Source organism: Euphorbia lathyris, chromosome 5 (genome assembly GCF_963576675.1).
Source record: "Euphorbia lathyris chromosome 5, ddEupLath1.1, whole genome shotgun sequence".
Classification (NCBI taxonomy): domain Eukaryota; kingdom Viridiplantae; phylum Streptophyta; class Magnoliopsida; order Malpighiales; family Euphorbiaceae; genus Euphorbia; species Euphorbia lathyris.
The window spans coordinates 82,836,778-82,848,483 of record NC_088914.1 but is presented as its reverse complement, the minus strand read 5'-3'; positions in this window follow the sequence as shown (position 1 = coordinate 82,848,483).

Genomic DNA, 11,706 nt, shown 5'->3' with positions numbered 1-11,706 from the left:
TATATTTACAAAGGCAGATCTGCAAATTTCTCTCTAACTCCACAACTTCTCCATTTTCTCTAATTAAGATCAGTTTTAGTATCAACACACTATACATGTACATGGATAAGAAAATGAAGCTTCCAACAAAATTTAAATGGGAAAAAATTGCAAGCAAGCTTGGGCTTGGGCATACACTTTACATGTTAGTGAATTTGAAAAAAAGATCAATCTAACAAGTCCAGATCAATTGAAGCTCCATTTTAGAAATTGAAGGTGGATTTTTCGAAAAAAACACAAAACAAAAAGCCTATTGCTTCACCAGTCTCCTTAATTTGTCCAAATTAGTCATTTTACCTACAACTCATCGAATGTTCAATTTACCCCATTAATTCTATAAAAGTAGTATTTCTCACCCTTTTAACTTGTCTATTTACCTCTCAAACTCATAGAATGTCCAATTTACCCCCTTAACTCCATAAAAGTGGTATTTCTCACCCCTTACAATCCGTTATCGAGACCTAAATTGGTACATTTTTTAAACGTTAAACCTATATTGGTGCTATTTTGTACGTGGAACCTAAATTGATACTTCTCCAAAAACCATAGACCTATTTTGGTACCTTATCCCTACATTTATAATGTCTTTAACTTGTTTATGTTAATGTTGTCATTATTTGTATCTTTTATTCATTTTTTCTCTTTTCAATTTTTTAGCTAGTTAAATTTTGATTATCTAATTAGTGTAATACAATATTATTGTAATAAACACACGAAGGATCAAATATAATTATCAAATTAAAAAAAAAATATTTTCAAACTCATTTGAATAAGTTCTATTAATTTTGCACTATAAAGGAGTAAGAAAATATAATTTTTATGGAGTTAAGGGGGCAAATAAGATCTTAAGGGGTGAGAAATACCACTTTTATCGAGTTAAAGGGGTAAATAGGACATTCGATGAGTTGGGGTGGGGGTGGGGGGTAAAATGACCAATTTAGACAAGTTAAGGGGGTGCGAAATACCATTTTTATGGAGTTAAAGAGGTAAATAGGCATTCAATGAGTTAAAGGGATAAAATGACCAAATTGAATAAGTTAAGGGGGCTGAAAGAACATTAGACCTAAAAAAAAAAAGGGAAAATCCGCTATTGCTTCTTCTTTTTTTTTGGTAAATCAACGAAGGCATTAAGCCCAGAGAAAAGAAGAAACTAAGAGCGAACCACTCGACTCAGAACAGATCCCCTGCAATCAGCTGCAAGGATCTCCTGGAGGCCTGCAGGAGGCACACCAAACTCATGGTGACCCAAAGGATAAGATCCTGCGAAATTCGCCAGCCAGTCAGCTGCCCTATTTCCTTCCTGATAAGTATGCACAAAGACGACACTCCACTGCCTGTCCCTCAGAGCTTTACACATGCTGATAAGCCAAGAGAACGGATGACGAACTCCAGTGTCACCAGTCATGAACTGCAAAGCTAGTTTCGAATCCAATTCCACAATCAGTTTCCTCATCCCCTTGTCCCAGGCTAGCTGTAAACCTAAGAAAAGCCCCCAAAGTTCCGCAGCTGTGGAGGTGCAGAGACCAATATTCGCTCCAAATCCACCACACCATAAACCGAATTCATTTCTCAATAATCCACCTGCAGAGGCTAGCCCGGGATTACCTTTGCAAGCTCCATCTGTATTTAATTTAATCCATCCCGGGTCCGGAGGGTGCCAAGAGATCCAAATCATGCGTTGACCAAGAAAAGGACTTTTACTCAGAGAATGCTGGGCCCGAACATATTCCTCATAGAAAGACATCAGTTTATCAATTGAATAAGCAAAAGGAGAGTTAGAACTGAAAACCTTTTCGTTTCTCCACTTCCATAACCACCAGACACCAAAGGCAAAAAAGGTTGGCCATTGCATTATTCTGAAATTTCCTTTATGCGTCAGATTCGTCTGAAGCCAATTGAGAAGAGTGGAATTGAAAAAATTCATCTGATCTTGCGCCGGAACCGCCCTGTTCCAGACCATTCTTACAGTCCGGCAATCATGAAGCATATGCAGCAGCGTTTCTGGTTCTTGACAATTAACATAGTCCGAATCCGTAGTGAGATGACGGCGAACCCGATTCACGTTGCAGAGAACAGCGTTATGCGCTAACTGCCAAATAAAGCGCTGAATTTTCCTTGGCGCTTCCAGCTTCCAAATGTCAGACCAAGTAAACCTCGAGGCCTGTGGATCAGATCCTATCATGTAATAGGTAGAGCGGACGGAGAAATCTCCCGTGTTACTGTACGGCCAGAACCAGCAGTCATTCATAGGACTCTCAGGGCAAGCTGCCAGCGACGCCATTTGCAGCAGAGACGAGGAGCTTAGAGAATTATTCAAATGATCCCAATTCCATGATCGCCTCCCATTGTCCCAGTAATAAGACACCGATTGATTGAGGAGGTCATCCGGAGGCCTGGATGAAGTAGAGTGGATAAGAGGTTCGGTACCACACCATCTGTCCAGCCAAAATTTTGTCGAATTACCATTAAGAATGAGCCTGCTAGCACCTTTTTTAACCACACAACTACTTGTAACCAGACTTCGCCAAGTATAGGAATGATGTGGACTTGCCCTGAAGATGTCGAACCCCTCCCTCTGAGCACAGTACTTCGCTCGAAGCACCCTAGTCCAAAGCGACTCGTGATCTGTCAACAGCTCCCAACCGAGTTTAGCTATCATTGCTAGATTGAATCTGCGCATGGTTTTGATGCCCAAACCTCCATTTTTCTTCTCAGCGCAGACCATATCCCAATGAATCAGATGAGTCCGTTTTCGATCCCCGGTAGAGCCCCAAAGGAATCTGCGATTGCAAGCATCAATTTTGTTGCAAAGAGATTTAGGAAGCAAGGTTGTTTGCATTGTATAACTTGGAATGGCCGATGTAACTGATTTGATCAGAGTTAGACGTCCAGCAAAATTGAGGCATTTTTCTCTCCAGCCTGAGAGCTTACGGTGAATCCGTTCCATAACATGTTTGTAAGTTTCTTTGGTAACCCTTTTATGAAGAAGTGGCATTCCCAAGTAGATACCCAGATCAGTAGTGCTAGTGAAGCCTAAGATGTCACAAACCCCTTGCCTTGCAACAGTAGAGATATTATCTGAGAAGAAGACTTTTGACTTATTAAGACTGACCTTTTGCCCTAAAGCAGCACAGAAGTTCTGGAGGACACTACGGATAATTGAGGCTTGAGTCGTATTTGCTTCAGCGAGTAAGACAATGTCGTCTGAAAAAAAGACATGTGAAAGCGCAGGACCTCCACGAGAAAGATGGATCGGGGACCAGTGACCCTCTTGAATAGCATCCAGAATGAGATGGTTAAGTCTTTCAAGACAGAGTACAAACAGGTAAGGGGATAAAGGATCACCCTGTCTGAGTCCTCGAGTAGGGGAGAATTGAGGTAATTGCTCCCCATTCCAAAGAACCCGCATAGTAACACCTGTCACACAATTCATAATTAGTTCGATCAGAGAGTTTTCCAACCCAAGCACCGAGAGGGTCTCCTTCAGAAAGTCCCAGGAGAGTCCGTCATAAGCTTTTTCCAGGTCAAGCTTTAGCACCATTAGCCCTTTGCGCCCTTGCTTCTTTTTGAAAGAATGAATTACCTCTTGTAGAAGAATCACGTTATCAGAAATCTGCCTGCCTAGGACAAAGCTACTTTGCATAGGACTTACCACCTGCTGAAGATAGGGTTTGAGCCTATTCATAATACATTTAGTCACAATTTTGTATAAGACAGTACATAAGCTGATTGGTCTGAACTGGGAAGCCATCTCCAGGTTGGGCACCTTGGGGATGACAGTGAGGAAAGTCTCGTTCCATTCAGAGGGGATTCGTCCAGTGCGAAAGGCTTCAGAAACCGAGTTACAAACAAAGGTGCCTATCTGAGGCCATAACTTTTGAAAAAAGGTTGCTTGGAAGCCGTCAAGACCAGGGGCTTTAAACGGACTCATACTGAAGAGAGCTATTCGGATATCATCACCAGTGAAGGGATGGGCAATGGCAGTACTCGCGTCCCTTGAAAGACTCAGGAATGAATGAGAAGTAACAAGAGAGTTCCTCCCCTCATTGTCATCAGAAAAGAGCTTTTTAAAGTAATCTGAGATCATACCTTTCAAGCAATCTCCATCCGAAATCCATATTCCCTCAGCATTCTTTAATCCCTCAATCTTATTTCTGCATCGTCTGATGACTGTAGATGTGTGGAAGAAGGTGGTATTCTTGTCCCCAAAACACAGCCACTGAACACGAGACTTTTGGAACCAGTGAATTTCTTCCTGAAGAAGAACAGAATTCAATTCAGCCTGCAAGCACCTCTCAAGTCTGATCAAACCATTATGAATACGAATCCCCATTTGGCGCTGAACTCCACAGAGGCGACGAAGAAGCTGATCTTTTCTGAATCTGATATTTCCAAAAATTCGTTTATTCCAGTTGCGCAAAATCGGAACTAAATTCCGCAGGTTAAAATCTAGGCTCTCCGATTCGACCCAACTTGATTGCAGAAGAGACAAAAAGGAAGCATGATTCAGCCAAGCGGCTTCAAAATGGAAGGGACGATTCCCCCGGGTCGTGACATGAGCATTTAGCTGAAGGGAGATAGGGGCATGATCAGATCCATTCCGTTGAAGGTGACGGATACCAGCTTCAGGAAAAAGATGGTGGAACTGATCATCGCAAAGAGCCCGGTCCAGGCGACACGCGGTACGGGTCCTGAGTGAAGTTCCTCGAAACCAGGTGTAACACGGCCCTGAATAACCCATGTCAATCAAGCACATATTATTTATCCAATTAGAAAAGAGATTACAACGATCAATGACACTAGCCGAACCTCCTTGTTTCTCATTAAGGTTTTTTATGCAGTTAAAATCTCCTAGGATGACCCATGGTTCCGAGACTCGAGACTTGAGATCCAACATATCTGACATAAACTGCCTTTTGAAAGCTAGCTGAGGCCGAACATATACAAATGAGGCAAGGAAAGAAGTGTCATGTAGACTACCTCCAATGCAGGTGAGCCTGGTATGGAGGAATTGTTTATTCTTGGTCAGCACTTCCACAAGGTATTTATCTGCGTTCCAGAATAACCAGATTCCTCCACTAAAACCGTCAGTGTCGATTACTTCAACATTAGAGAACATGAGTTTTCTGCGCAAATCCTCCGCCTTGTGGGAAGGGAGGCGAGTTTCTAGCACAGCAAGCATATCAGGTTTCTGATCAATAAGCAGATGCCGAAGAGCCCGGTGAAACTTATTAGCACCGGCTCCAAAACAGTTCCAGGAAATAATCATGATAACAAAAAGATGTTTATGTACACAGGGAGACACTAGCTACTGCTGCTCTTGGGAAATCGATTGCACTTCCAACGGCATAGTCACATTTAGATCTTTCACTGCAAGAGGGCTCCGGGTTATTGCACCAGCTCTACTTCGCTTATTACGGCCCCTAGCATTCTTAGTGTGCTTTGAGTTCTCTTTATCATTTAGTGCTTTCAAAAAATCTGATGAAGGGTCTTCAACTTCAGTGCCAAGTTCACCAAAGATGTTTCGTGAGAGGGGATCACGAAAACCAAGAGGTCTGCGGGGGCTAGGCTTGGTTGCTGCTGAGCTATTAGAACCTGACGCACCGAACTTAAAGTTATTATGGACCATATCAGTCATCAGTGCAACACTCTTGTTACAGAAATCCTTTCTGGGAACCGAACTTGATGGAGTTTGGTGATGTTCTGGGGGGCTAGTATTTATAACGAGTGGGGATTTAGAGGTTAGTGGTGCTGGCTTGTGTGTTCGAGGAGAATATCATCGACAAGGAACAATCATCCAAGGAGCATAGCTTTCCGTGTCATCATTCCCAGTAACAGTCTCAGTGTTATCGTTGGTAGTAGACTTGCAGTTAAGACTACTAAGATTGGGGGCAAGCGGTTCAGTAGACTCCTTCCTCAGATCATTGGCAATGTGTGTATCTTTGGGTTGCAGGATGCTAGGGTAGGAGCACGCTTCTTTTGTATGACTGTATCTTCCACAATTGCTGCAGGCTAGATATAGCCCTTCGTATTCAATATGATAATTAGTTCCATTCAGCCTGTATTGAGCAACGAGGGGCTTCGAGAGGTCGATTTCAACACAAACCCGAGCGAATTTTCCACGTTCCTTGCCCGCAGTGTTTTTGTCAGCCCTCACAGCTTTCCCAAACGAGTTTCTGATAAGCATTAGGTAGTCCTCATCATAATATTGCAACGGTAATTCCGGAAATCTGGCCCATACCATGGTTGAAACAACTGTTGCTGCAGAGGGTACAAAATCCGGTGACCATGTTTGGACGTTCAGATAGTGTCCTTGCACCATCCATGGTCCATCACGGATCACATGTTCTCTGTCTTCCATGCTATCAAATCTAACGATGTGAAATCCGTACCCAACATCCATCATATTGAATCCACCTTTTGGTTTCCAAATTTCTGAAACTCTGTTCCTCAGAGCAATATAACCCACAGATTTTCCCAAAATTTTGATAACCAATGCATCAGCCCAGACTTGGGACCATTCATCAACAAGTTTCGGGGCAATAGTGATGTTAGGGAGAAGCGGATTACCGTCAATGTATTCAATGCTGCCAAGTCCAGATTCTCAAAGGTCGACGATGGGTCGGCGTGGTTCCTGCATAGTTTCATCAGTAACCGTATCTTTGTATGATCGAAAGGGAGGGGAGGAATTGATGTTGAAGGAGGTATGGTTATCAGGGTTGCTATCGGGAGGGATTGGAGGGATTGGGGGTTGGTGAGGAGCTAGGTTTGTCGCCGCTGCTGAGGGAATCATCGCAGCTTTCACTATTGCTTCTTCTAATAGAGGGAAACTCATGAGAAATTGTTGAAATCATTTTGTTTAGTCCTAGAAATTTATTGCTAGACATTTATTTTTAATGAGCTATTGGAGTTTTAAGGCTATCTTCAATCATTACGCTATCTTTATTTTCTATTTTCTATACATCAAATCCTATATTTTTCCTTCAATCCATTACACCATTTATTACATCAAAAAGAATATTTTCTACTTTATTTCATTTTACATAATACTTTTATTTTTTTTTGGTAAGAAGGGAAGAAAAAAAACAAACAAACAAAAACCTAACCCGGGATCAGTCTAGGAAGACTGACCACAATCCTATCCTTAAGAAGAGAAGGTAACAGAAAAGAAGGAGGAACGGAAAGGGTAGAAACACCTAACAGAAAAGTATTATGTAATTATTATTACATAATACTTTTATTAATATTTTATTCTTCTTTACATATATTATTATTACCAATAATCTATAATAAAAATTAATTCAAGAACTAGTTAAAAATAATAAAAAACACAATAACAATGTTATTTAATTTTAAAAAATTAATAATAATTATTTAAATTTATTTAACTAATTAAATATAGTTAAATTTCGTGATAAGCCAAAATTAATATTACAAAAACTTAAAATAGAACAAAGATAATGAATTAAGAAAAATGGTTGAAGTTGGCACTCCACGCCAAAGTAGCGTGGAGTTTTGGTGGTGGTTGGAGAGCCAACCACAACCAAATTGGCATCTCAAACCATCATTTGGTGAGGGTTGAAGATGTTGTAAGAGATTTTTTTTCATAAACACCCACGAGGAAGAAGGAGGAAGGAGGAAGTAGACGATGAGCAAAACAAAGAGAGAAGAGGAGGGCATGTTTTCTAATCATAATCGGCTCACCGGTCTAATAAATTCTGATGAACAATATGTCGGCAATTAGTGAGTTGTCTGATCTCATCGTCATCTTCAAACTCATATAAATAGACAACACATCGACGAGTCGACGAGGTTAGAAAACTTAACGATGTGGAGGATCTCGCGGATAAGAAGGGTAGAGACAGTGAAATTCGGGGACTCGGTGAGGAGATTCAGGCCAAGAAATGTCGGGTTCGAGAAAATCATGGAGACTCAGATAGTGAAAAGAGTGCTAATGAGTTTTCGAAGGAAACTCATGAAGGAAAGAGTGTCAATCAGAAGTTTGGGAAGAAAAGCTATGTGTAAGCAACATGAAAAACCCATTGAAGAAGGAAGGAGGAAAATTATGGGTAAGGTGTTTGTGTTAATGACTCAGACACCTATAGATAGGGAAATGATGAGTCACACTTTAAAGGTATTTTAGTAATTGTACAAGAAGTATGTTCCACTTTTTTAAATGGGTAAGATTAAAAATGCTGACGTGATGAGTTGATTTTGGTTGACCCAGTTATTTTTTCATAGCTATACATCATAATGTGAAATCACCTATAAAATTTTACATTTTAGTATGCAAAAGTGAAAGTTGTACATCAAAATTTGACATGGGTAAGTATTGTATACCAAGTGTGCAATTTACCTTCAAATGTTCAAAACCTAGAGGACTTAGGCTATAAACACAAGAATTAGGACTAGGGATGACAACAGGTAGGGTATCTGCAGGTAGTGTCAATTCCAAACTTTTACCCGTTTATTTTTTAATTGTTTGTATCCGTTTCATTATCATAACGAGTATACTTTTTGCATCATATACCCGTCATATTTAATTATCGGTACCCACAAGTATCCTTACCTATTAAGAATCAATATATAAAACAAAAAATTTTAAATTCAAAAATCCTAAATCACTCTCATTATCAAGGAATTAAAATACACTACAAATAATAATTCATTTTGATAATCTTCACTTAGTGGCATCATTTAATGGTCAAAGAATAAAAATGGTGGGTTCGAATCTCATATTTTACCTCTAAAAAACAATAATATTTTTTAATATATAAAAGAGTTATGACGAGTAATAGATATAGATAACAGATAGTTAGAACCATTACGTGAATACAAATAATTTTATTAGGATCGAATAATACCGATACCTATAAATACAGAATTAGTTGCAATCCTAATCAGGACCATTTAGCAGCCAAAGATATAAAAATTGAAATTTTTGTTCCCTTTACCAACATGACATCTCACACCACTACCTACCAGTTCTTGTGCCGCCATGATATTACTTTTTAATTGGGCATGTAGAAAACGCGATTTTGGATATTATCGAGCTTGATGACAATATTTTTTAATATTTAATTTCTTATAATTTTTTTTTTTTTTTTTATGTTTGCTTATCTAATTAAATGTTAGAAAATAATTTAACATTTGTCAATAATTTTATTTTGTCTTTTAATTGAAAACATGTGAACGATTGTCGTGAGACTAGAATATTATTAATAATTAACCTAAACTATGAATTAAATTCGGTGTGAAGCATATGTCTCACCCTACCTTTTTTTGATTTGATATAAAATTACACATAAACAAACATGTTGTTTAATTTATAATAATAAGTCAATATAAGTCAATATAAATATAAAAATGTAGAGAAAAAAAAGTAGAATTATTAAGTATAGAGAAAAAAATTAAAAATATCTTTCAATTAAAGAAAGCTTAATATATCGTTTGTCATTAAATTTATCTAAAAAGTTTGATTACGCTTTGAATTTTCAAAGTGTCTTGATAGTCCTTTGAACTTGCATAAAATGTTCAGTTAATCCTCTGAACTTGCATAAATTGTAATCAATTAATCATTGGTTGTAAAAGAGTAAGTTAAATGCAGAAAATATGTTGCACGTGCTTTAGAATGTTATTACATAAAACACAAAATAAATTAAATCATATTAAAAAAATAAGTTCTTACTTGTTTAATTATAAAACTTTTTGTTCTCTAATATTAGAATTGTATACTCTGACATTGGTCGTTTTACTTTTATAAGATGCGTGCAACATATAGTCCGCATTTAACTTACTTTTTTACAACCGAGTGATTAATTAATTACATTTTATGCAAGCTCAGTGAGCTATCGGGACACTTTTTGAAAGTTCAGTGGTCAATCAAACTTTTTGAACAAGTTCAAAGGACAAATAATATATTAAAAAAAACTAGGAATTTTTTTTATCGATGCAAACCCTAAGCTATTTTTAACTTAAAAAAATCGATACATTTTTCCAATGTATAGTTAAATTTATGAAAACTCCAACAAAAGTTCAAAACCGTCATTAAGTTATTATAAAATACGACACAAATAAAAAAAATATGGTTGAATTTTTAAATATAAGAATAAAACTAAAAGCGTCTTCGAAATTAAAAAATATACGTAAAATCTAAACCCTCATTAACTTTAAAAAAACACCATAACTTTTTTTTCTCTTTCTAAATGTATGGCAAACTAACTTCACAGGTCAAACAAAAAGTTATCGACTTCCTTTGTATCTCGGTTTCCTCCAAAAGGTTTTGGTTCTCGAATTTTGAGTTTCGCGAGTTCTCGAGGTCTTCCCTCATTCAAGGAAAGGGATTCAACCATCGCTTTCACTTCTTCCAACTCACTTCTAATAGACCCAATCTCGTATAGTCATTCTGTCCACAACATCAGATAGTTTTTTTTTTACATAGCTTCTACATGGCTCACGACCGCAGTAAGTTTGTTGATTTCTTCATTACCAAACATAAGAATCATCATTATGGGCGTCCCCACCTTCCCTTTTGATCACCCCACCCTCTGGTGGTTGATCCCTCTGGGAAGTGGTTCTCGCCATCGTTTCACTAATCACAAATTTGAACAACTCAATTTGGGCTATTATATCCCTGATCACATCAACATTAGCCACAAAGGCTTGAAACAATTCCACACTAGCCCCCGTGGTCGTCGGTGGTATGACTCGTGACACCTCGACCTCTGCCAGATTCACGCCCCATTTTCTCTCTAGATTTTCAACATTGCCTCCTCTAGGCTATTAATGCGTTTGTTACTCTTCTCGCCCTCTGCTCGGAGTTTCAACATTTCCTCCTCTAGACTATCAATACGTTTGTTATTTTCCTCGGTCTCTACCAGATCCATTTCTCCAACTTCTCTTTGGAGTTCTAGCATTGCCTCTTCAAGGCCACCAAGACGTTTTTCGTCCTCTAACACCGCAGTGGTTAGGTTCTCTAATTCAGGTCACCTCTCAAGGGCTTCTATCCACTTAAAGTTATCGCTTTCCAACCAATAAAGATAATTCACCTTATCTACAATAATCACACACATGAGTTAGATATCCGCCATATATATTCAAAATATATGGGTCACACCCATAACACAATCATAAGGCAATAAATCCAAGATATATGGGTCAATACTATAATCACACTCTCCCATTACATAGTACGTTTACAAGGATTGCCCCTACATAGCATATGTCAAGAAATTCAAGCCATGTCAAGCCAATTATGACAATCACATTCACATACTTGGTTAGAGGTGCATAAGGTGGTTAGACCACAGATCCATTCCATACAGTGTTGTCTCTCACCAAATCAATCAACCTCTGCTAATAGTCAATAGTTGTCTTTATCTTTCGTCCACAAATATGAAGTCATAGATTCCATGCTTCTTCTCAATCATTCATTTTTTCTCTATAAAAAATGAAAATCATATGATTCAAATGAAATAGACAATTCAGAAAACACGTGAAATTCATAAACAAACATATCTAGGTTGTCTGTTTTAATATTTTATGTTTCAATTCAACTTGAAAATTATTAGAAAAGATGACTATTCATTTGCATATAAAAACAGCAGAAGGGGGCCACTGCCTGCCTCTCCCAATTTTGAGTATATAAAAAAAAGTAAGATGCAATGG